We start from the raw sequence: 27262 nt of genomic DNA, 5'->3' as shown, positions 1-27262 counted from the left end.
TTTTTTCCCTAACCTTTTTATTACAAAAATTCTATACAAGTAATGTGCTACAAATAAGTAGTTTCCTCTATATAACAGTTATTTTCTCTAAGAAGTTAGACTTCCTGCCCGAAACAGCGTGAAGGTGGGTTGCTGATTTCTGCCCAGTGCAGCACGGAGATGAACCTCTTTCCCGAAGCAGCGTGGAGGTGGTTTGGTGATTCCTGCCCAGTGCAGTGCGGAGGTGGGTTGATGTCTCTTGCAGAAGTGAGGTTAGAGAGTCTCTCCTGCCCAGACCAGCACGAAGAGAAAGGTAGGAGTGATCAGCTGGAACTGACGATTACTAGAGACAGAGAGAGAAAAGGTCCCCCCTCAGGAAATCCCGCGTCCTGACAGAGAGTAAGGCATCAACCATCTGTCTACATGCCTCTTCTCACATGCAGTTAGTATTTGGGGGGAGTGTGTGTGTCGCGGCTTCTATCTTTAACGAAAGACATTTACACGCGTGTCTGTTATAATGTGTAGATAGGAAGAAAGAAGGATAAATAAGAATACAGGAAAGACAGAGTTTCTCGTTAGTTCTGCTTTTATTTCTTGTGCTTCTAGATTCACGAGGACACCCTTCACAACACAAGTGTAGTGTAATTTCTTCTTCCTGGTTCTTTAGTGTTTCTGGCCGTCCTTTGGAGGAAGAGCCCGTGGAGGGGCTGTCGGAGTTCTTCGTGCATCTCCGTGTCTTTCTTCGTAATTTTTCGTACTTCTTCGTAGGTGTCTTGTGTCGTCTGCTTGATTATCCTCGTGGAGAAGCACATGCTGTTGTTTATAAATATGAGGGAATATTCCAATATCTACATAAATGTTCGAGATAAGTGTATATAATTGTTTAATGGTAAGGTGCAAGCAGTCTACTTTCATGTTCTGTGCATGTTACTGTAATTTATAAATATGGAAATACTTTTTCTTGTTGGTAAACCTGTCGGAATTTCGAAGGTCTAGGTAATATTAAAAAAAAAAAAAAAAAAAAAAAAAAAGAACTTTGATCTGGAAGGCTGTTTCCTGAGAAAAAGAATTTACATGTAAGCCATATATACAACAGCATTCGCCTATACACAGAAGAATAATATGAGCTTCATCGTGGCTGTATAGTAAGCGTACGCGTCTTTGGCGTGGGAGACTCGGGATTTCTGTCTTATAGTTTCACTGTTGATAGATATTAAATTCTAAACGATCAACGAATCAACCAACAGACAAATAATAATATAACATAAAGAAGTCAAATCATATGTTTAATTACTTTATTAAATGAAAGAAAAGTACATCATCAGGAAAATACAGTCGTGTGGAAAAAATCAGTTATCACCTCCAGTTGTAACACATGTTACACAGCGGAGTTAATATTTTCCAACAAAAATCGAAGTTAGGTCATTTGATGATCAAATCTTGAGATTTGTTCTACCTGGTGTTAAAAAAAAAAAAAAAAACACCTCACAGTATATGAACAAAACAAGTTACTTTCAGAAAATTAAAAGTAAACTAAGCTAATTCTAATCACTAATCTAAAATTAGACAAATTATTAGTTTAGTTACAGCTAATTCTTTCAGTATATTTTAACTTCCAATGTATTGATTTCCATAGCATAATAAATCATTGTTATCAGAAATTCTAAATTGTGTTCAGTAAAAATAAGGTTTCATTTTCTTTAAAAAGAAAAGTAGTTTTTTACGTTTATTAGTGAATCTCAAAATAATTTATAAATTATTATTGTTCGAAGAGATTAATAAGAATTTCGTTACCGGTAATCCTCTTAAGTAAAGATTAAAATATGCAGAATTTCATCGCTCTCAAACTCATATCGTTTCAAGTTTTTAGTAAACATATTTTAATTATTTAGTCATAAAATTTTGTTGCATACAAGTGAGTATGGGAAACGATAAAACAAGTGAGTTTCGTTTCATTATGTGAAACTACGGTAGACTTCCTACCTACCCGAATTCAATTCTCGGACTATAAGTATTGGCTGCAACGGGGTAATATCAGAGTTAGAACCTGTTCCTCGGACACTGAATCCGTAAAAGCCATTAGGTCTACTCGCAATATTTTGATGCTTTTCCTTATGGTAATAAACGTTGAAACCGAAAACCTTAATTTGAACCACTTTTGGTTTGATTAGAGGGGTAAGGGAGGATATGGAGCCTAATCTTAGGACGCTGAATCAACTGCAAGAATCAGCTTCTCGATGTCTCTTATAGTTTTGGTTCTATTGAAATCAATTTTAAACCAGAAGTAGTAGAGAGTTAATGCTTACAATGAAGCATACTTTTTTAGACACTGCATTGATTGAAAAAAACCAATGTTCTCTATCTTCGTTTTCTGTTCTATGGCGATAAATATTCGAACCGGAAATGGTTGATTTCAGTCATTTCCCGATTTTTATAGATTCTGTAAATCAGGAATGGAACTTATTGTCGGGAAGCTGATTTATTGAAAACAACTCAACCTCTTCATGTTTTTCCCATTTAGAAATAAGTATTGAAACCGGAAGTAATAGTTAAATTGAACAACTTTCGATTTTGAATGAATGTGCGGGTAGTAATGGTATTTTACGATGAGGCGCTGAACCGTTTGCAAGAACCAGCTCGCTCTCCCTCTTACCATTTTTGTTCTATGGCGATAAATGTTGAAACACGAAATAGTTAATTTGAATCACTTTCGGTTTGTATAGAGGGTTGACAGAGGAGATGGAATATATTTTGGGGACGCTGAATCGATAAAAAAAAAAAAAAAAAAGTATCTCAATATCTCTGGGTTTAAGCTCTATGGAAATCAGTATTAAAATCGGATGTAGTAGTAAATTACAACCACTCTCGGTTTCCGTACAGTTTTGTGGGTTGTGAATATGTGCTTCCACAATTGATTAGAGAAAACTGCTTGAGGCTTTTTATTGCCATTTTCGTTCTTTGATGATAAGAGTTGAAACTGAAATTATTTTGAACCACTTCTGGTTCGAATAGAGAACTAACGGAGGAGATGAAACCTATTGTTGGGACGCTGAATTGATTGCAAGAAACAACTCGATTTCCTTTACAGTTTCTGCTTATATCTGTCAATAGAATGCGAAGCTGTTCCACAAGACTTCAGACACTTATGCATAGCATAGCTTGGAAGTTTAAAAAAAAAAAAAAAAAAAACTTATGGATCGTAGTAAAAATTCTCAGGCCAGAAAACACACTTATTTATCAGTTTAACTAAGAGTAAGGCGAAATAACAATTATATGTGAACTTGTATGACGTAACACTTCAGAAACTTTCAAGTGGGACCATGAAGAATATCCCAGAAACAATAAATTGTTCTTCATAACCCATTGTTTTATCTCTTTAAATTTTAATTCTTGCATTGTCGTCTTATTGCCTTAGAGTTTGAATTTTGAGAATCTAAGAAATCATTTCGTAGCTAGACTCATCTGTTAGTGATTTTATCATTAGTGGTGAACGATTGTAAATTTTGTCCAATTCTACGTAGAACGTGTTGATTAGATTTACACCAAGTAAGAGAACCAATATGCTTGAGGTGCTACTACCACGATTTAACACAGCTCTGCATTAAATGTTGAAATTGTGTTATAGTTCGAACGAAGCAATAATTTAAGAATGGAAAAAACAAATCAAAAACTTTTCCCGCTAGTTGTAATATTAACATACGTGTCATTGGTGAGCGAGGTCTCAGATTCGATTCTTGGTATGAAAGAATTGAATGCATTACGATGGTTCGAATACCACCTTAAATTGTAGATCCACGTTTTTTGTAGCCTCGGTGCCGAAAAGGAGGCTAAAACTTTAGCAAAGAAACACAATTAAGAAAGTGGCATGACACTGGAATTAAAAAAAAAAGAAAGTGGGAAGAAAGAAAGAAAAGAGGCTGAAGAAGGTGAATTACAAAAATTGAAATTATTTGTAAGAAGGCTTCCTATCGTTGGGAGCTGGGACCGCGGTGGCTCAGTACTAGAGCGTTCACCTCTAGTGCGTGGTGTCCCTGGTTAGATTCCCGCTCATGCCAATTGAACTTTATGGTGGACAAACACCGTGTGCGTGAGCTCTCCCGTTTAATTCCACTTTCCTCAGTCCACCATTTCATTCATCTCTCATCATCACCGTCTCCATTAGCGTAGCCGACGTATTTGTGGGATGTAAAGCTTAAAGATTTCATTTCATTTCATTTTGTTGTTAGCTGTTTTTGTCAGCAACTAAAATGTTCCAAGTATATTGATAAATAAAATATCATTATTACTACAAAATACAATTCCTTTCCCGATTGTCCTGAATACTCTATTATTAGTAGCCTGTAATTTGAAAAAATGTTGAAATTTCTATTATATTTCCATGAGATGGCAGGAGAAATATTTTTCGCTTTCAGTGAAATTTTTCATCTTCACAATGGATTCAAACGTAGAAATTGCTTCTGTATTTGCAGAGAAAGAACCACATGGTATTGTTTCTCTTTCAGAAATGGACAAGTTTTCACTTGTGTCCACTTCTGCAATTTTATGTGTTTTCTTGTAGTTTTTTAAGGTTGATTCTCTGACAAAATAGTGGATGTTGTTGTTCGATTGTTCTTCCAGTTTTCTAAACGTTCTTACTATTTTCTTTTTGTCAAGGTTCTGAGCCGGCCGGGACCTTATTAACTAACTGATCTTTTCAGCAAATCAACTTTATTAGTGTCCACCGTTTATGAAACCGGAAAACCCATTCGGACCTGGATTTCGAAAAAAATAATATTATTTGTAATGTACGAGGGTCATCCACAAAATGAAGACCATTTAATTACATATACATAATTAGGCCTGTATATAATGAAAAATACAATATTCATTGGAGGAAGCTATTTTGTTACATACCTGAAGTTTCCGTCAGTTCTCTACATAATAACGGCTTTCATTTAAACATTTATCGTGTTTGTTCACGAGCTTCAGAATTTCTATGTTATACTCTGTCCATGCCCACGAGAACCTCCAACATACATTTCGTACGATAGACACAGATGCTTTAACGTGTTATTCTTTACGTGCCTTATTATCGAACCTACAGGGTGTCCCATAATTATGTATATGAAATTTGACTGACTACAGCATTTGTAATTCTCGACAAAAAGTTGAGCTATGGTAACACTGTGTAGCCTGAGAGTGGCGGTAAGGGTCACTGGAGTTAGAACCGTTAGTGTATGCCAGACAGAATGGCCTAACGGATGAAACATTCTCGAACCGCTAGAACGGTTACGTGAGAGTGTGGAGTGGCCAGTTCGATCTTCCAATTTGGCACCAACTGATTTTTTCTTAACGAGTGTTTTAAAGGACAAAGTATATCAACATTACATTCTCAATTTGACCGAAATACGGAAAGCTATCACAGAAGAGTTCCACAGTTACCAGTACGGGTCTGTCAAGTTACTTATGACAACGTTGCTCTTCGTCTCCAGGCATGTATCGATTTGTATGGTGCATTGGCGGACCGTACCATGAAGAAAAGAGATTAAAATTATTGTAAGTAAAGATATGAGAGTAATGTGTTTAATTTTATGTTCAAGTTTTGTTACTAGTTTCTTTACCACAGTCTTTGAAACATCATATATGTATGTAATTATGAGCTACCCTGTGCGTTGAGTGGTATGGCTCGTAATATAGCAATGATAACGAACTGTGACTAGAATATACACTTCGGTTGGACTGGTGTATTGGAATAACACATGTAAAGTAGTACAGTATAAAGTTGAATTGTGGAAAAGATACGCAATATTACACTATACTTAACACTACACTATTATACGAGGTGGTATGGTCAGCTCTGGACGCTTTTACCTCTCAGATACCCATGTGACAGAATTTGGTCTAACCCCTGGATCGCATTTGGGCGAGAACGTGATGTTGGAGTAAAATGGACAGCGAGAAACAAACGAACATGTTTAAAAACGGATAGGAGAGAAGAGGATGCTTTTAGCGTTCCTCCTTCGTAGGAAGGCCAGTTGGATTCGACACATCTTGCGAAGGAATTGTCTTCTTCATACCACCATAGATGGAAAGATAGAAGGAAAACGAGAAGTAGAAAGAAGAAGAACACAGCTTATTGGTGATTTGAAAAATGAAATAAAATATTGGGAGTTAAAAGAAAAAAACTGAAGATCGAGAAACATGGAAGAAACATTACTAAACCTAAACTTAAAATAATAAAAAAAAACTAATTAATCCGAGGACAACCCAAAGGCAGAATACTTAATAATAATAATAATAATAATAATAATAATAATAATAATAATAATAATAATAATAATCATCATCATCATCATAGGTATTCTGCCTTTATTGGCAGGTCACTTGCTGCAGCTGAGAAGCTTCCATGCTCCACGGTCCTCCGCTAACCTTTTCGTCTTCGCGTATGATCTTTCTGTTTTAATATCATCCATTAATTGTAGTATCTTTCGGCCCCTCCCTCTCTTTCCCGCCACCATACTCTCTAGGACGTCCCTCATGATAGAATCTCTTCTTAGGCAATGTCCCAACCAGTTTTTTTTCCTCTTCCTAATAATATCTAAAAGTGTTCTTTTCTCACCCACCATTTCTAACACTCTCTCATTCGTTTTCCGCTCGACCCAACAAATTCTTTCCATTCTTCTCCACACCCACATTTCGAAGGCTTCCAGTCGATTTTCGTCACCTTTACGTAATGTCCACGTTTCCGTCCCATACAGTAGAACACTCCACACGAAGCATTTTATGAGTCTTTTTCTCAACTCTTTGTCCAAGGTCCCACAAAACATACTTTTCTTTCTTTTAAAGGCTTCTTTCGCCATTCCTATCCTTGCTTTTATTTCACGTTCGCATTTCATGTCATTACTAAGAACACTACCCAGGTATCGAAAACTATTCACTTGTTCTATTTTCTCCCCTCCTACTTTTATGTTTGACACAGACCCCTTCGTTCCAATCACCATGGCTTTTGTCTTTCTAACATTTATTTTCATCCCATATTCCTCAAAGCCCTTTCTCATTTTTTTTAACATTTTATTGATTTTCTTTTCAGATTCTGCAACAAGCGCCATATCGTCTGCAAATCTTATACATCTAATCATTCTATCTCCTACCGAAATGCCATCATCATCATCTAGGCTCTTTCTCACTATTTTTTCTAGATAGACATTAAATAGTGTTGGCGAGAGGCAGCATCCTTGTCGAACTCCCCTTCCAATTGCACTCTATTCGAACCAGAAATAATAATAATAGAACAGTATTCTCCACCGCGGAGATTAATATAGAAAACGAATATTTATAGGTTACGATTATTTTATTTAGACAGAATGCCCTATAATTTTACAGATTAGGACGTTAAAATTGGAACCGTATACGCAATATAACTTTGGTGTATATTACCCATAATGCATCTCTCGGGGTTCAACACAACGAAAGCTATGCTCGTATAGCTTGTCAAAACACCTCTGAACATTCTTGACGCCTTGATGTTGAAACTCTTTCAATGTTTACAACAACATCAAACTTGGTCAATTTGAATTTCATGAAGTGAAAGTACTGGAGAGATTAAAGGATTAGGAAATTATATAAGAGAAGAGATGGACGAGCAAATACCGGTGACTTGGTGCATTGTCAATCTAAAGGGCCCATATCTATCGTGTAGTCGGTATTGTGGATGGAACCGTCGAATTTGTGCCCATAGATGCTTCAAGACTTCCACTCGACCGTCTGTATATTTGGAACAAACTCTTTTATGATTTATTGGCTACTAATAGAATCAAAGATTGTGAGGAGCATCTTCTTGATGTGAGACTTCTGCAGGCGAACTTTCTCGAGTTTTGTAAATTCTTGGCTCCTTCACATCGAATTCTGGCACTCCTTTAACGCTGAAAACACGATGTTTCGTCATGGGTCACGACAGCTTCTAGGTCATACTTCTCCTACTTTACTTCTTTACCTACATTTCGATCTAGGTTGGTGTCGCTAATGTTACAGTAACTGTTATGGTATCCTTTCCTAACATTAAATTTTATATGCAAGAGAGAGAAAACATCAGGGTAACTGGAAGAGTTTTTTTTTTTTTAATTTTTCAGTAAGTACATGCACTACGACATCAGTTCTTAAAATTATGGGGCACATGGACAAACAAATAATAAATAGATATTTAATGCATGTGAGAAATAAATTTCACTTTTGATAAGCACAAAGATTCAACATCGTGATCCAGCTTTTAGACACATCAATTTTAAAAATCATATATTTGGTCACTATAAACAGAGTGATTGAAATGCAAGAAGTCAAATAGGTATTTTGAGGTCTTCGAAAATTGCTCATGCGTATTTGTGCGCAAATAAATGATGATGGAACTAACGGATACCTATATCTCTCTAACAATTATGTATATATTTTGTTAACGTTGAATAAATGTGTTGTGTTATCTAAATTAAGTATCGTTCCTTGGATCAGTGAAAACTGCTTGACTACTACATTAACCTTTAAAATGAAAACGAAAGAGAAAGACCAGAAGGAAAGTAAAGAAATAAAAGAAAGGAAATCAAAGAAAGAAGATGAAACAAAATAAAGGGAACATTTAAAAGATAAATAGACGAAAGGGAATGGAAGAAAAAAAGGAAAGGACCAAAGTACTAGAAAGAAGGGAATGAATTGTAGAAAACTGCTTGAGGCTTTTTATTGCCATTTTCGTTCTTTGATGATAAGAGTTGAAACTGAAATTATTTTGAACCACTTCTGGTTCGAATAGAGAACTAACGGAGGAGATGAAACCTATTGTTGGGACGCTGAATTGATTGCAAGAAACAACTCGATTTCCTTTACAGTTTCTGCTTATATCTGTCAATAGACTGCGAAGCTGTTCTATAAGCCTTCAATCACTTATGTATAGCATAGTTCGGAAGTAAAGAAAGAAAAAAAACTTATGAATCATAATAAAAATTCTCAGACCTGAAAGCACTCGCTTAACTTATGTATCAGTATAACTAAGAGTAAGGCGAAATAATAATAATATGTGTTCTTGTATGACGTAACACTTCGGGAACTTTCGAATTGCCATGAAAAATATCCCAGAAAAATAAATTGTTCTTCATAACCCAATGTTTTATCTCTTTAAATTTTAATTGTTGCATTGTCGTTTTATTGCCTTAGATTTTGAATTTTGAGAATCTAAGAAATCCTTTCGTAGCTATACTCATCTGTTAGTGATTTGATGATTAGATGTGAACGATTTTGAATTTTGTCCAATTCTACGTAGAACGTGTTGATTAGATTTATAATAGAGCCTACACCAAGTAAGAGAACCAATATGCTTCGGGTGCTACTATCCCCGATTTTACACAGCTCTGAATTAAATGTTGAAATTGTGTTATAGCTCGAAAGAAGAATAACTTAAGAATGAAAAAAAACAGATCAAAAACTTTCCCCGCTAGTTGTAATATTAAAATGCGTGTCATTGGTGAGCGAGGTCTCAGATTCGATTCTTGCTATGAAAGAATTGAATGCATTGCGATGGTTCGAATACCACCTTAAATTATAGGTTCACGTTTTTTATACCTCGTGCTGAAAAGGAGGCTAAAACTTTAGCAAAGAGACACAATTAAGAGAGTGGCATGGCACTGGAATTAAAAAAAAAAAAAGAAAGTGGGAAGAAAGAAAGAAAAGAGGCTGAAGAAGGCGAATTAACAAAAATTGAAATTACTTAAAGAAGGCTTCCTGTCGTTGGGAGTTGGGAGCGCGGTGGCTCAGTGGTAGAGCGTTCACCTCTAGTGCGTGGGGTCCTTGGTTAGATTCCTGCTCATGCCAATTGAACTGTGTGGTTCACAAACACGATGTGCGTAAGATCTCCCGTTTCCTCCCTATTTCTTCATTCCACTTATTTCTCATCATCACCGTCTCCATTAGCCTAGCCGACGTATTTGTGGGACGTAAAGCTTAAAGATTTCATTTCATTTCATTTTGTTGTTAGCTGTTTTTGTCAGCAACTAAAATGTTCCAAGTATATTGATAAATAAAATATCATTATTACTACAAAATACAATTCCTTTCCCGATTGTCCTGAATACTGTATTATTAGTAGCCTGTAATTTGAAAAAATGTTGAAATTTCTATTATATTTCCATGAGATGGCAGGAGAAATATTTTTCGCTTTCAGTGAAATTTTTCATCTTCACAATGGATTCAAACGTAGAAATTGCTTCTGTATTTGCAGAGAAAGAACCACATGGTATTGTTTCTCTTTCAGAAATGGACAAGTTTTCACTTGTGTCCACTTCTGCAATTTTATGTGTTTTCTTGTAGTTTTTTAAGGTTGATTCTCTGACAAAATAGTGGATGTTGTTGTTCGATTGTTCTTCCAGTTTTCTAAACGTTCTTACTATTTTCTTTTTGTCAAGGTTCTGAGCCGGCCGGGACCTTATTAACTAACTGATCTTTTCAGCAAATCAACTTTATTAGTGTCCACCGTTTATGAAACCGGAAAACCCATTCGGACCTGGATTTCGAAAAAAATAATATTATTTGTAATGTACGAGGGTCATCCACAAAATGAAGACCATTTAATTACATATACATAATTAGGCCTGTATATAATGAAAAATACAATATTCATTGGAGGAAGCTATTTTGTTACATACCTGAAGTTTCCGTCAGTTCTCTACATAATAACGGCTTTCATTTAAACATTTATCGTGTTTGTTCACGAGCTTCAGAATTTCTATGTTATACTCTGTCCATGACCACGAGAACCTCCAACATACATTTCGTACGATAGACACAGATGCTTTAACGTGTTATTCTTTACGTGCCTTATTATCGAACCTACAGGGTGTCCCATAATTATGTATATGAAATTTGACTGACTACAGCATTTGTAATTCTCGACAAAAAGTTGAGCTATGGTAACACTGTGTAGCCTGAGAGTGGCGATAAGGGTCACTGGAGTTAGAACCGTTAGTGTATGCCAGACAGAATGGCCTAACGGATGAAACATTCTCGAACCGCTAGAACGGTTACGTGAGAGTGTGGAGTGGCCAGTTCGATCTTCCAATTTGGCACCAACTGATTTTTTCTTAACGAGTGTTTTAAAGGACAAAGTATATCAACATTACATTCTCAATTTGACCGAAATACGGAAAGCTATCACAGAAGAGTTCCACAGTTACCAGTACGGGTCTGTCAAGTTACTTATGACAACGTTGCTCTTCGTCTCCAGGCATGTATCGATTTGTATGGTGCATTGGCGGACCGTACCATGAAGAAAAGAGATTAAAATTATTGTAAGTAAAGATATGAGAGTAATGTGTTTAATTTTATGTTCAAGTTTTGTTACTAGTTTCTTTACCACAGTCTTTGAAACATCATATATGTATGTAATTATGAGCTACCCTGTGCGTTGAGTGGTATGGCTCGTAATATAGCAATGATAACGAACTGTGACTAGAATATACACTTCGGTTGGACTGGTGTATTGGAATAACACATGTAAAGTAGTACAGTATAAAGTTGAATTGTGGAAAAGATACGCAATATTACACTATACTTAACACTACACTATTATACGAGGTGGTATGGTCAGCTCTGGACGCTTTTACCTCTCAGATACCCATGTGACAGAATTTGGTCTAACCCCTGGATCGCATTTGGGCGAGAACGTGATGTTGGAGTAAAATGGACAGCGAGAAACAAACGAACATGTTTAAAAACGGATAGGAGAGAAGAGGATGCTTTTAGCGTTCCTCCTTCGTAGGAAGGCCAGTTGGATTCGACACATCTTGCGAAGGAATTGTCTTCTTCATACCACCATAGATGGAAAGATAGAAGGAAAACGAGAAGTAGAAAGAAGAAGAACACAGCTTATTGGTGATTTGAAAAATGAAATAAAATATTGGGAGTTAAAAGAAAAAAACTGAAGATCGAGAAACATGGAAGAAACATTACTAAACCTAAACTTAAAATAATAAAAAAAAACTAATTAATCCGAGGACAACCCAAAGGCAGAATACTTAATAATAATAATAATAATAATAATAATAATAATAATAATAATAATAATAATAATAATCATCATCATCATCATAGGTATTCTGCCTTTATTGGCAGGTCACTTGCTGCAGCTGAGAAGCTTCCATGCTCCACGGTCCTCCGCTAACCTTTTCGTCTTCGCGTATGATCTTTCTGTTTTAATATCATCCATTAATTGTAGTATCTTTCGGCCCCTCCCTCTCTTTCCCGCCACCATACTCTCTAGGACGTCCCTCATGATAGAATCTCTTCTTAGGCAATGTCCCAACCAGTTTTTTTTCCTCTTCCTAATAATATCTAAAAGTGTTCTTTTCTCACCCACCATTTCTAACACTCTCTCATTCGTTTTCCGCTCGACCCAACAAATTCTTTCCATTCTTCTCCACACCCACATTTCGAAGGCTTCCAGTCGATTTTCGTCACCTTTACGTAATGTCCACGTTTCCGTCCCATACAGTAGAACACTCCACACGAAGCATTTTATGAGTCTTTTTCTCAACTCTTTGTCCAAGGTCCCACAAAACATACTTTTCTTTCTTTTAAAGGCTTCTTTCGCCATTCCTATCCTTGCTTTTATTTCACGTTCGCATTTCATGTCATTACTAAGAACACTACCCAGGTATCGAAAACTATTCACTTGTTCTATTTTCTCCCCTCCTACTTTTATGTTTGACACAGACCCCTTCGTTCCAATCACCATGGCTTTTGTCTTTCTAACATTTATTTTCATCCCATATTCCTCAAAGCCCTTTCTCATTTTTTTTAACATTTTATTGATTTTCTTTTCAGATTCTGCAACAAGCGCCATATCGTCTGCAAATCTTATACATCTAATCATTCTATCTCCTACCGAAATGCCATCATCATCATCTAGGCTCTTTCTCACTATTTTTTCTAGATAGACATTAAATAGTGTTGGCGAGAGGCAGCATCCTTGTCGAACTCCCCTTCCAATTGCACTCTATTCGAACCAGAAATAATAATAATAGAACAGTATTCTCCACCGCGGAGATTAATATAGAAAACGAATATTTATAGGTTACGATTATTTTATTTAGACAGAATGCCCTATAATTTTACAGATTAGGACGTTAAAATTGGAACCGTATACGCAATATAACTTTGGTGTATATTACCCATAATGCATCTCTCGGGGTTCAACACAACGAAAGCTATGCTCGTATAGCTTGTCAAAACACCTCTGAACATTCTTGACGCCTTGATGTTGAAACTCTTTCAATGTTTACAACAACATCAAACTTGGTCAATTTGAATTTCATGAAGTGAAAGTACTGGAGAGATTAAAGGATTAGGAAATTATATAAGAGAAGAGATGGACGAGCAAATACCGGTGACTTGGTGCATTGTCAATCTAAAGGGCCCATATCTATCGTGTAGTCGGTATTGTGGATGGAACCGTCGAATTTGTGCCCATAGATGCTTCAAGACTTCCACTCGACCGTCTGTATATTTGGAACAAACTCTTTTATGATTTATTGGCTACTAATAGAATCAAAGATTGTGAGGAGCATCTTCTTGATGTGAGACTTCTGCAGGCGAACTTTCTCGGGTTTTGTAGTTTCTTGGCTCTTTCATATCGAGTTGTGGCATTTCTTTAACGCTGAAAACACGTTTCGTCCTGGGTCACGACAGCTTCTAGGTCATACTTCTCCTACTTTACTTCTTTACCTACATTTCGATCTAGGTTGGTGTCGCTAATGTTACAGTAACTGTTATGGTATCCTTTCCTAACATTAAATTTTATATGCAAGAGAGAGAAAACATCAGGGTAACTGGAAGAGTATTTTTTTTTTTAATTTTTCAGTAAGTACATGCACTACGACATCAGTTCTTAAAATTATGGGGCACATGGACAAACAAATAATAAATAGATATTTAATGCATGTGAGAAATAAATTTCACTTTTGATAAGCACAAAGATTCAACATCGTGATCCAGCTTTTAGACACATCAATTTTAAAAATCATATATTTGGTCACTATAAACAGAGTGATTGAAATGCAAGAAGTCAAATAGGTATTTTGAGGTCTTCGAAAATTGCTCATGCGTATTTGTGCGCAAATAAATGATGATGGAACTAACGGATACCTATATCTCTCTAACAATTATGTATATATTTTGTTAACGTTGAATAAATGTGTTGTGTTATCTAAATTAAGTATCGTTCCTTGGATCAGTGAAAACTGCTTGACTACTACATTAACCTTTAAAATGAAAACGAAAGAGAAAGACCAGAAGGAAAGTAAAGAAATAAAAGAAAGGAAATCAAAGAAAGAAGATGAAACAAAATAAAGGGAACATTTAAAAGATAAATAGACGAAAGGGAATGGAAGAAAAAAAGGAAAGGACCAAAGTACTAGAAAGAAGGGAATGGATTGTAGAAAACTGCTTGAGGCTTTTTATTGCCATTTTCGTTCTTTGATGATAAGAGTTGAAACTGAAATTATTTTGAACCACTTCTGGTTCGAATAGAGAACTAACGGAGGAGATGAAACCTATTGTTGGGACGCTGAATTGATTGCAAGAAACAACTCGATTTCCTTTACAGTTTCTGCTTATATCTGTCAATAGACTGCGAAGCTGTTCTATAAGCCTTCAATCACTTATGTATAGCATAGTTCGGAAGTAAAGAAAGAAAAAAAACTTATGAATCATAATAAAAATTCTCAGACCTGAAAGCACTCGCTTAACTTATGTATCAGTATAACTAAGAGTAAGGCGAAATAACAATAATATGTGTTCTTGTATGACGCAACACTTCAGAAACTTTCAAATGGACATGAAGAATATCCCAGAAACAATAAATTGTTCTTCGTAACCCAGTGTTTTATCTCTTTAAATTTTAATTGTTACATTGTCGTTTTATTGCCTTAGATTTTGAATTTTGAGAATCCAGGAAATCATTTCGTAGCTATACTCATCTGTTAGTGATTTGATCATTAGTGGTGAACGATTGTAAATTTTGTCCAATTCTACGTAGAACGTGTTGATTAGATTTATAATACACCAAGTAAGAGAACCAATATGCTTCGGGTGCTACTATCCCCGATTTTACACAGCTCTGAATTAAATGTTGAGATTGTGTTATAGCTCGAAAGAAGAAATAATTTAAGAATGAAAAAAACAGATCAAAAACTTTTCCCGCTAGTTGTAATAGTAACACATGGGTCATTGGTGAGCGAGGTCTCGGATTCGATTCTTGGTATGAAAGAATTGAATGCATTACGATGGTTCGAATACCACCTTAAATTGTGGGTCCACGTTTTTATAGCCACGGTGCTGAAAAGGAAGCTAGAACATTAACAAAGAGACGGAATTAAGAGAGTGGCATGGTACTGGAGTTTTTAAAAAAGAAAGTGGGAAGAAAGAAAAAGAAAGAAAGAAAAGAGGCTGAAGAAGGTGAATTACAAAAATTGAAATTACTTAAAGAAGGCTTCCTGTCGTTGGGAGTTGGGAGCGCGGTGGCTCAGTGGTAGAGCGTTCACCTCTAGTGCGTGGGGTCCCTGGTTAGATTCCTGCTCATGCCAATTGAACTTTGTGGAGGACAAACACCGCGTGCGTGAGTTCTCCCGTTTCCTCCCACTTTCTTCAGTCCACCATTTCAATCATCTCTCATCATCACCGTCTGATCATAACTGTGGAACGTAAAACTTAAAGATTTCATTTCATTTCATTTTGTTGTTAGCTGCTTTTGTCAGCAACTAAAATGCTCCAAGTATATTGATAAAGAAAAATTCATTATTACTACAAAATACAATTCCTTTTCCGATTTTCCTGAATACTGTATTATTAGTAACCTGTAATTTGAAAAATGTTGAAATTTCTATTATATTCCCATGAGATGGCAGGAGAAATATTTTTCGCTTCCAGTGAAAATTCTCTCCTTCACAATGGATTCAAACGTAGAAATTGCTTCTGTATTTGCAGAGAAAGAACCACATGGTATTGTTTCTCCTTCAGAAATGGACAAGTTTTCACTTGTGTCCACTTCTGCAATTTTATGTGTTTTCTTGTAGTGTTTTGAGTTTGATTCTCTGACAAAATAGTGAATGTTGTTGTTCGATTGTTCTTCCAGTTTTCTAAACGTTCTTACTATTTTCTTTTTGTCAAGGTTCTGAGCCGGCCGGGACCTTATTAACTAACTGATCTTTTCAGCAAATCAACTTTATTAGTGTCCACCGTTTAAGAAACCGGAAAACACTTTCGGACGTGCATTTCAAAAGCCAATAAATACATAAGTAAATAAATAAATAAATAAAATAATAATAATAATAATAATAATAATAATAATAATAATAATAATAATAATAATAATAATAATAATAATAATAATATTGTGTGTAATCTACGAGGGTCATCCACAAAATGAAGACCATTTAATTACATATACATAATGCGGCCTGTACATAATGAAAAACACAATATTCATTGGAGGAAAGTATTCTGTTACATTTTTGGTTTTCTTCACTTCTCTACGTAATCACCACTTTCATTTAAACATTTATCGTATTTGTTCACGACCTTCAGAATGTTTATGTTATATTCTACCCATGGCCACGAGAACCTCCAACATACATTTCGTACGATAGACACAAATGCTTTAACGTTATATTCTTTACGTGCCTTACTATTATTCTTTACGTGACTACAGGGTGTCCCATAATTATGGATATGATATTTCACTGCTTATAGCATTTGTAATTCTGGACAAAAAAGGTTGATATGGTAACACTGTCTAGCTTGTGTGTGGGGCAACGGTCACTGAACTTAGAACCGTTAGTGTATGCCAGACAGAATGGCGGAACAGATGAAACTTTCTCGAACCGCTCTACCGGTCGACGTCAAACATCATATATAGACCCCTATATATATTTATGAGCTACCCTGTGCATTGAGTTCTATGGTTCGCAATATAGCAATGCTAAACACACTGTGACTAGAATATACACTACGGTTGGATTGATGTATTGAAATAACATATGTAAAGTAGTACACTATAAAGTTGAATTGTGGAAAAGATACGCAATATTACACTATACTTAATACTACACTATTTTACGAGGTGATAATGTCAGTTCTGGAAGCTTTTACCTCTCAGATACCCATGTGACAGAATTTGGTCTAACCCCTGTATCGCATTTGGGCGAGAATGTGATGTTGGAGGAAAATGGACAGCGTGAAACAAACGAACATGTTTTAAAAAGGGATAGGAGAGAAGAGGATGGTTTTAGCGAGCCTCCTTCGTAGGAAGGCCAATTGGATTGGACACGTCTTGCTAAGGAATTTTATTCTTCATACCACCATAGATGGAAAGATAGAAGGAAAACGAGAAGTACAAAGAAGAAGAACACAGCTTATTGGTGATTTGAAAAATGAAAGATAAAATTGGGAGTTAATATTAAAAAACTGAAGATCGAGAAACGTGGAAGAAACGTTACTAAACCTAAACTTAAATAAAAACACTAATTAATCTAGGACAAGCCAAAGGAAGAATACTTAATAATAATAATAATAATAATAATAATAATAATAATAATAATAATAATAATAATAAAATAGTATTCTCCACCGCGGAGATTAATATGGAATACGAATATTTATAGGTTACGGATATTTTATTTAGACGGAATGCCCTATTATTTTCCAGATTAGGACGATAAAATTGGAACCGTATACGCAATATAACTTTGGTGTATATTATCCAAAATGCATCCCTCGGGGTTCAACACAACGAAACAATACTTGTGTAGCTTGTCAAAACACCTCTGAACATTCTTGGCGCCTTGATGTTAAAACTCTTTCAATGTTTACAACATCAAACTTGGTCAATTTGAATTTCGTGAAGTGAAAGTACAGAAGAGATGAAAGGATTAGGAAATAATATAAAAAAAATGATGGATAAGCAGATACCGGTGACTTGGGACATTGTAAATCAAAAGTTCCCATACATACCGTGTTGTCGGTATTCTGGATGGAACCGTCGAGTTTGTGGCCATAGATGCTTCAAGATTTCCACTAGACCGTCTGTATATTTGGAACAAACTCTTTTATGATTTATAGGCTACTAATAGAATCAAAGATTATAAAAAGCATGTTCTTGATGTGGGACTTCTGCAGACGAACTTTCTCGGGTTTTGTAGATTCTTGGCTCTTTTACATCGAATTCTGGCATTTCTTTAACGCTGAAAACACGATGTTTCGTCATGGGTCACGACAGCTTCTAGGTCATACTTCTCCTACTTCACTTCGTTCCCTACATTTCGATCTAGGTTGGTGTCCCTAATGTTACTCTAGCTGTTATGGTATCCTTTCCTAACATTAAATTTTATATGCAAGAGAGGGAAAGCATGGGGGTAGTTGGAAGAGTATTTTTTTCAAATCTTGCAGCAAGTACGGACAAACAAATAATAAATCTATATTTAATGCATGTGAGAAATAAGCTTCACTTTTGATAAGCACAGAGATTGAACATCGTGATCCAGCTCTTAGACATATCAATTTTGAAAATAATATATTTGTTCACTATAAACAGAGTGACTAAAAATGCGAGAAGAAATCAAATAGGTATTTGAAGTTTTCGAAATTTGCTTATGTGTGTTTGTGGGCGCATAAATGATGATGTAACTGACGTTTACCTATGTCTCTCAAGGAATTACGTATATATTTTGTTAACGTCGAATAAATGTGTTGCGGAGTAAAAATGAGGGGAAACGCCGGGGGACGCCGTCCCTCCACGTCGTTAAGATATGTACTGCTCCCCTAGTTTCTGAAAAAATCACAATGGGCAAAAATAGGCAGGGGGCGGCGTGACGTCATGGCGCGACCTACCGTCTCCGTACCTTTTCAGATCCACTTTTAACCCTGATGTGTTGTGTTATCTTAATTAAGGGGCCAGACTACTAAATATTTTTCAAAAGCTAACGTTTTTTTCTTTTGCCGTTTTTCGAAAGTGAAGAGAGATAATGAAATGTAACTTACCACAATAATAGATAATGTTATTCTATACCCGAAACTACGAATCGCAAGAATGTTTCAGTGTTGTCATCCATAGAAATTACAGTGTGACCAGAATTTGAATTACCCAAAAATCTAGGTTAAGGCAGCGACTAGAAAAATGAACTCAACTGTAGTTGGTGACTTATCATGTTGTCTTTGTTTCTTGTTAACTACTTTTTAAATAATATTTGTATTTATTTTGTAATAAACAGTAGAATATATATAATTTTGTAATAAACAGTATAAAATAAACACACATTTTATTTAAAAAGTAGTTAACAAGGAACCAAGACAATATGATAAGTCATCAATTACCGTTGAGTTCATTTTTCTAGTCGCTGCCTTAACCTAGATTTTTGGGTAACTCAAATTCTGGTCACACTGTAATTTCTATGGATGGCAACACTGAAAATTCTTCCAGTTTTGATTTTCGGGTGAAGAATAACATTATTTATTGTAGTTGTAAGTTACATTTCATTATCTGTTTTCACTTACGAAAAACGGGCAAAAGAAAAATTGTTAGTAATAGATAGATTGTTATAAATTGATAGTAATAGATTGTTAGTAATAGTTTGAAAAATATTTAGTAGTCTGCCCCCTTAAAGGAGCAGTTCGAGTTAAAAACAAGTTTGGTGCAATAGAAAGATAAACAAAAAATAAGAGACCCGTATTTTTTAATATCTTGATATTCCGTCTCGTTCAGCTTCTACAGGTATTTGTTTTTGATGAATCGTAAATGGTGACGTCATTGGTGGGATACGCGAGAAACTCAATGTGAGTCAGCAACCACTCCCTTGTACGTAGCTGATAACCTTTAATAGTGCATTGGATTTAATAGATTGTGTTTTGGATTTGTTAGCAGTCTTGCCCTGTGTTGAATTCTTGAGGGAAGTTTTTGTTAGTTGTTTTTCCTATAGCATTAGTATAAAAAAGAGTAGAGAGAGAGCAGTAATTTCGTTTGTTGTGCGAAACAGTGTTTCGTCCAGACATGTTTTTAGGGTGGCATTGTCTCCCGGAGCTCTGAGAGATTCCCCCGGAGGAGACCAAGATAATACGTCTATAATGTAATAAATATAATAGTATGTGTAAAAATAATGTGCCTCTTCGAATACTAAGTGTCCCTTCCTTCCCCCCCCGGATTTTTTTCTGAAAGAAACACTAGTGTGAAGTAGAAAACACGTGTTAGTACAGCGCGTGCTGTGTCTGTGAAGTGAAGTAGAAATGCCTAACACCTGCTGTGTTTTCGGTTGTAATTCTTGTGCAGTTGAAGCTGAGGACGTAAAGTATCTTTTCTTACGTTTCTAAGTCGTGAGAAATCACCAGATCGATATAAATTATGGCCCAAGAAAATCAATGGGAAAAAATGTACCAAATAAAATCACTCGTGTTCCAAACATCTTGAAGAACCTGCCTTCGAGAAGTCAAGTTTACTGAAAGAAAAGTTAATGCCAGTGGCGGATTTAGGCTGGGGCCGGGGGCCTCGGGCCCCCAGTTTTTGAGTGACAAAATTGATTTAAGCTATTATTTAGATATTTTTGAAAGTTTTTAGTAAACATGATATACATATCATAGTCTGGGTTCTGACTCCCCCCCTGAGTTTTTACCGTCTAGATCCACTTCTGGCTAATACCAGAAGAATTATTTCCACGGAAACTGAGAAAGAATGCTGTTCCAAGTATATTATTGAAAGGTTCAAAATCCGAGCCATTGAACAAGCACAGATTTATGTCCAGTTACCAACGTACAAATATCGTACAAGACGCAATTGACGGTTGTAGTCAAGAAGAGGCATTAGAGGGTAATAGAGACGATGTCACTCATGATTCTGAATATACTGCTTTAGAAATAAGCTATACAATGTGAATTAGGGAGTGAAATATACCGGCTTGTAGAAGGAATCAGTGACGATGACTGTTCCTCAAGACATTGATTCATCGTTTAATTTGTCTATATCATGTGACAATGATGATGAAACGGGTGATGAGAGTTGTTCCGCGGACAGCTATGCGAATAAAAGAAATTTAACCGGTGAAGTGTTTTTCGTATTCTGGCAAACTTTACAGATGTTATTACATTTTTGCCTCATATGTTGCGCTCCTGTACATACCTTGAAGCAAAAAATTATAGGGTCAGCGTTAAAAATTGCAACAAAACGTGAAAATGAACATACTTATGTTTGGGAATCGGAAGAATGATTAAAGAAAAGGTACTTAGGTGTTGCAGCAATCTCGTCCGCCATCTATTTACATATTGGTTTCGATTTTTTTTTGAAACGCTAAACTCTCGCTTTATAGGATACGTTTTATAATATTATAAAAACGTTTGTACAGCCCACCATCAGATATCATTTTCTACATGCAGATGATATTTGTAAATCTTTGCAATCAGTTCTGGAAAAGGAAACCGCACTTAGAACGTGCCACAGCACCTCTCACAAACGAAATGCTTGGCACTATGTAGTATGTAAGCCTGCTCTCGCTCCTTGCCCACGTATGACGTCATCACAAAATCTTTCTTCCTCTGTTACTCGCTAACGATTGAACGTATCGCGATCAAACAAACACCATTCCTTTTAGAATTTTCAACTATACAAATGGAAATAAATTGTAAAAAATGCATTTCTAAGTCGAACTGCTCCTTTAAGTACCGTTCCTTTGATCAGTGAAAACTGCTTGACTGCTACATTGACCTTCTTGAAAGTGGAAACAAAAGAGAACGATCGGAACGAAAGTAAAGAAATAAAAGAAAAGCAATGAAAAGAAATCAAAGAAAGAAGGTGAAACATGAGAAAGGAAAGATTTAAAAGGCAAATAGACGAAGAGGAATAGTAGAAAAGGAAAGGAAAGGGAAGAAAAGAGAACGAAGGGAATGGAATGAAATTATAAAACTAAATTCCACGTTGAGTTTCGGAAACAATTGCTAGTAGTACTTTATACTCAAGAACATTTTATATCAGTTCTACAAAATATTTTTCAAGTAATAAATAAAAATACTAGAACAGAGTCCGTTTACCAAACATTGTTAGCGTCATCAAGTCTACAATATAAGGCTCAGGTGGGCAGTGTCATGTAGCCAGAATGGAAGAAAGTAGGAACGCTTTCAAAGTTTCAACTGGAAATCCAATCGGGAAACGACCATTAGGAAGATTTAGGGCAGATGGGGGGACAATATTAAGATGGATCTCACAAAAATACGAATGGTAGAAACTGAGCCCAGTTGGCTAAGGATACAAGTCAATAGAGAGCTTTTGTGAACGCGGTATTGGATCTCCCGAGCTCCATAGCCCATAGAGTTTATTAATTAGTTAGAACATGAGTCAATAAACTCAAAATAGTCTTAACGCAGATACTTAGGTGGGGTGCTGACTGCCACGTGTGCTGACTGCCACAGCCAATTATTGGTGCTGATTGCCACGACTAGCGCTGATTGCCAATATCAAGGTGCTGACTGCCACGATGGCGTGCTGACTGCCACGAGCCTGAGAGAAAGTTGCTATAAACATACCACATTGACTCGACACCCAGTCTTCCGTTTCAGGTGCTGCTATCGGCTGAAGGAATCCCACTCTCTTTCGCTAACAGCGTTTGCACACGTCCCCGGCAATGCCGGATCCGGTTCCGACAATGCCGGCGATGGAGTCGGCGGCAATGTAATCAAATGGTAGCTGGCACACGCTTTCCGACCCGGCAAAAAAGCCGGTGGAACTCCCGGCTCCGGCAAATGCAGCCGGACTAGCCGCCGACATGTCGGTGCCGGCTCCGGCTCCGGTTTTGTCGGCGGCAATGTTTTATTATGCGTAGATGCACACGCAGCCGGCAAAGACGGAGCCGGCTTGTTGATAGGTTTCTTCAATCTAGCTACAGTGAGTGAGTGGCAAGGCGTTGTGTATTCTTGTTTCTTTTCCTGTATTTGGATTTTTTGTTTACTTCAGGTTTTTTGTTATTTTCTTTTTCTCACATCATATGAATATATAATGAAGAATGAAATAATAAAAATGGCTGTGAGGTACCACAGATATAGTGGCTTGCTATTTACATAAATTCTCAGCAAGAGAAATTCAGATCTTGTTTGAATTATCCAACTACGGCAACGCGTAAAGTGAGTTTCACACATGTATGTATGCATATTAATTTGTTATCTTCTACAGCTGAAACTTACTTAAACGATTTAAACAAAGGGGTCGTTGGATTCGTTTTGATAGAGAATATGTTTTAGCATATATGAAGTCATAATTTTTAAAAAATCAACTTGGCGGAAATGAACAAAATGGAGATACGAAGAAATTATGAATCTAGGATAGTTGTCCAGTGCTTATCCTGTTAATTATGCAACCCAGTATGTACGGTATAAATATCCATCATAATCGTAGAAGTAGGCATTTTCAAGCATAACAAAGGTTGTAAATAAAATTAAATAAAAACTACAACACAGCTACAGAAAGAACTGAAAATGCACAAACAGAACAAGAAAATTTCTATTCTTGTGGTTGCATACTGTTTTACCTTATAGATCGTAATAAAAATATGTACTCTGTCTTGTCTGGTATTTGTTCCATAGAACGATTGTATACTGAGTGAATAGGCAGCCGCAATGTTGCCTTTGTAGAGCTTATTATTATTATTATTATTATTATTATTATTATTATTATTATTATTATTATTATTATTATTATTATTATTATTTTAAATAGCTTGATCTCAGCATGTTTCAATTTTGAGAAATTTAAATAGGTGTTAAAATTATGGCAACAAAAGTGAAAAAAAGAGAAAGAAACCAAAAGAAGGCCATATACCTCGTGGGCACACATCCACACACACAAAGAGCAAATATACCTTTGTGTACTAAAGAAAAAATATTTTGGGATTTAGACGTTAACGCTCCTACGTCACTTGATTGACGTAATACAATTAACCTTGTTCTTTGCATTGAGCTATTTCTCAGATATTGAACGACCCTTCCATTTATTCAAGTCAGTCTGTAATATTACACGGCTCCTGCAAAAAAAAAAAAAAAAAAAAAAAAAAATCTGAACAGCGCTGAATATGATTACTAATTCGTTATACTAAGAAATCGAACTTTTGTTTAGACATGCGAAAGTAATTAATAAAAAAATTTCGAATCATATATACGCAGCTTTTCATATAATGTATAAAACGGACTCATGTTCTCTCCATCACGTTCAAACCCAAACTACCTTTCGGCACCGGCATTACCGGGATGTGTGTGCAAAGCAGCACCGGCACCGACATTGCCGGATCCGGCTCCGGTTTTGCCGGCTGCGTGTGCAAAGCAGCCCCGGTTCCGGTTCCGGCATTGTCGGTGCCGGATCCGGCATTGCCGGGGACGTGTGCAAACGCTGTAAGGCTCTCTCGCTTAGCAGCTGAACCCTTATTGGCTCAACGCGTGGGTGTGTCGGGATGTGAGCTTTAGTTCGCATTTTTGCCACGGCTCAAGACATTTTGGCAGCACAATAGACGTAACATTACCGGACGCCAACAAGCATGAAAGAAACTAGATGAACCTTAGGATCGTGTTGTTCAGACCAACACCTAATAAAGGTAAACAGGTCTCTGTATGTACACTCATGTCCAAAATTATTGTCACATGATTATAAATATGTTGTTCTAGTAATATAATTTGATAACGAATTCGCCCGGTATTTCTTAAATGTTAGTATGTGTATAATCGGCAAAGACAAGTATATGGTAAATTTCATGTCAAAAGAGCAGTAAATAAGAACAATAAAACGAAAATAAAATTTTCTTGTCCATTTAGTTACATTTTATTTGGTCTAGGAATTAATTCGTGCGGTTGGTACGCACACATTGAAGCTGTAGTACAAACACAAAATACATAAATACCTTAAGAAAAATATTGTCCATCGCTAGCCACCACTTACGCCCATCTGTCAGGCAAGGTACGGATTCCGTGGCGAAAGAAGTCCTCATCCTTGGAAGCGATCCAGTCAGAGACCCATGTTTCGATATCTTCTGAAGAAGTAAACCGCTGTCCAATCAAATCGTTGTTCATGCAATCGAACAAGTAGTAGTCCGAAGGAGCAACGTCTGGTGAATACGGCGGGTGGGGTAAAACTTCCCATCCGACATTTTCTAAATAGGTTTTGACCGGTTTTGCTACATGTGGGCGAGCGTTATCATGTTGAACAATAAGTCTATCATGTCTGTTCTCCCATTCTGGTCGTGTTCTGGCCAGAGCTTGCTTCAAACGCATTAATTGTCGTCGGTAACGTTCTCCATTCATAGTTTCACCCGGTTGCAGCAGCTCATAGTACACCACACCTTTCATATCCCACCATATGCACAGCATAACCTTTGCATAGTGAATATCTCGTTTTGGTTGTGATGGACCTGGTTCACCTGGTTTCACCCAGGCCTTTTTTCGTTTAGGGTTCTCGTAATGGATCCACTTCTCATCACCCGTAATAATTCGATGCAGAAACCCCTTTCTGCTCTGTCGTTGAAGCAGCAATTCGCAAATGGTTTTTCGTCTTTCAACGTCTCTGTCTTTCAATTCATGTGGAACCCAATGTGACATCTTTTGAATCATTCCCATGGCTTTCAAGCGTTTGGAGACTGCTGTTTGATCAACGCCTAATGCTGCTGCAAGTTGTTCCTGCGTTTGACACGAATCCTGCTCGAGCAATGCTGTCAATTCTTCGTCTTGAAATTTTTTTGGCTGTCCAGCTCGCTCTTGATCTGCCAAGCCGAAATCACCACTTCTAAACCGTGCAAACCACTTCTGACACGTTCGCTCAGCTAGAGCATGGTCACCATACACTTCCACCAAAATACGATGACTTTCAGTCGCACTTTTCTGCATGTTAAAGTAATGCAGCAGGACACCCCGCAAAAACACTTTATCAGGCACAAATTGCGCCATGTTCACTTAACTACAAACTGGTGTTGTTGACGCTTTAATCCACTGCCCTATACTACGAACGATACGCGATGACAGGGGTTTGCAACACATGTGTGGATACACGGAACTGTGGGACGCTCCGTTCGTTGCGCCATCTCTTGTCCACCCGCACGAATTAATTCCTAGACCAAATATTTTACTCATTATGATTTTCGTATTTATAATTCTTTTCCTATGAAATTTACCACAAATATACATTTCCTGATTATACACATAATATAAGTATTAAAAGTACTCTGCAAAATTATCAAATTATATTCTTACAAGAAGACAGCTATAGATATGCGACAATATTTTTTGTCAGGGAGCGGTGCGTACAAAATTGGTACGATTTATGTATTCTCACTTGAACTCCCTATGTCAGCATGAACTGTGTACAGCTGTGCAAATTGTTTCGAGCAGCTCTTTAAAGTTCCATCAAAAAAACACTGCTGGCTGTCCCTCACAAGGGAAGTTCAGGAGAAAGCACTCGCCTGCAGAGAAACTAAGCATGCCATTTGAAGTCCCAATTCATGCTGATTATAACAAGCTAATAAAATTCCTGTACGGTTGAGAACGGTTCGAGATATTCAACTTGGAAGTTTACATGAGAAAATGAGGATATACGCATTTATACGCGTTAAGTACAACATAATTAGTAACGAATATTGACATATGAATTGAAAGCTATCGGAAGTAACAGAAAAAAAGTGTTTCGCAATAACTAACGGGTTTGTTAGATACAATTAGTCATTACATTGTTCACAATAATCATAGGTTACAGATTAAAATTGATCACTGTTGTTCTTCTGTTTTATGAAGAAATGACGCAGGCAAAAGACTCCCTTGCACCATGAACATTTTATATGTGCAATTGTGTTGCATCCGTCAAGAGAACAGTTCTCAGAAGCAAAGCAAAAAGCAAATTCGACAAGTGATTCAAAAGTTATAGGCCTATAATTTGTTCGTAACCTGCCTTGCAGAACGCAAACTGAAAAATCCAATGTATCGCGGTGACCGGAAGTGATTCATATGGACACGAACTTTATTTGATTGTTTCGTTGGTACATTATAACGTCCAGATGAAGAAGATTCATACTATGTACAAATCTCCTGCCATAATCTTTGATTGATCGGAATCAAAACACATCAAATGGTTGCACAAATCGTGTGCAATTCTTTGGTATCTTCTCAACCATTAGGTCTTTGCCATCCGTCATGCAACTTGTAATGGACAATTTGTCTGGGAATGGACCCCAGTGATCAAGCAATAGCAATTTCAAACCATCAGGCTTCGCCA

The 27262-nt window shown here is 36.6% G+C and overlaps 1 long non-coding RNA gene across 1 annotated transcript in view; it reads right to left on the bottom strand.

Annotated features, from left to right (window-relative positions):
• Positions 1-1260: 1260 nt before the first annotated feature.
• The window catches only part of LOC145669156 (uncharacterized), a 33791-nt gene continuing 7789 nt past the window's right edge, over positions 1261-27262 (bottom strand). The window contains exon 3 of the long non-coding RNA XR_014128151.1: positions 1261-1435. This is a non-coding gene — a long non-coding RNA (uncharacterized LOC145669156). The remainder of the gene's footprint in view (positions 1436-27262) is intronic.

This window comes from Thermobia domestica, chromosome 13, assembly GCF_964235325.1.
Source record: "Thermobia domestica chromosome 13, izTheDome1.hap1.1, whole genome shotgun sequence".
Taxonomy (NCBI): Eukaryota; Metazoa; Arthropoda; class Insecta; order Zygentoma; family Lepismatidae; genus Thermobia; species Thermobia domestica.
The sequence above is the reverse complement of the archived record's forward strand: the minus strand, read 5'-3'. Positions and strand labels throughout refer to the sequence as shown.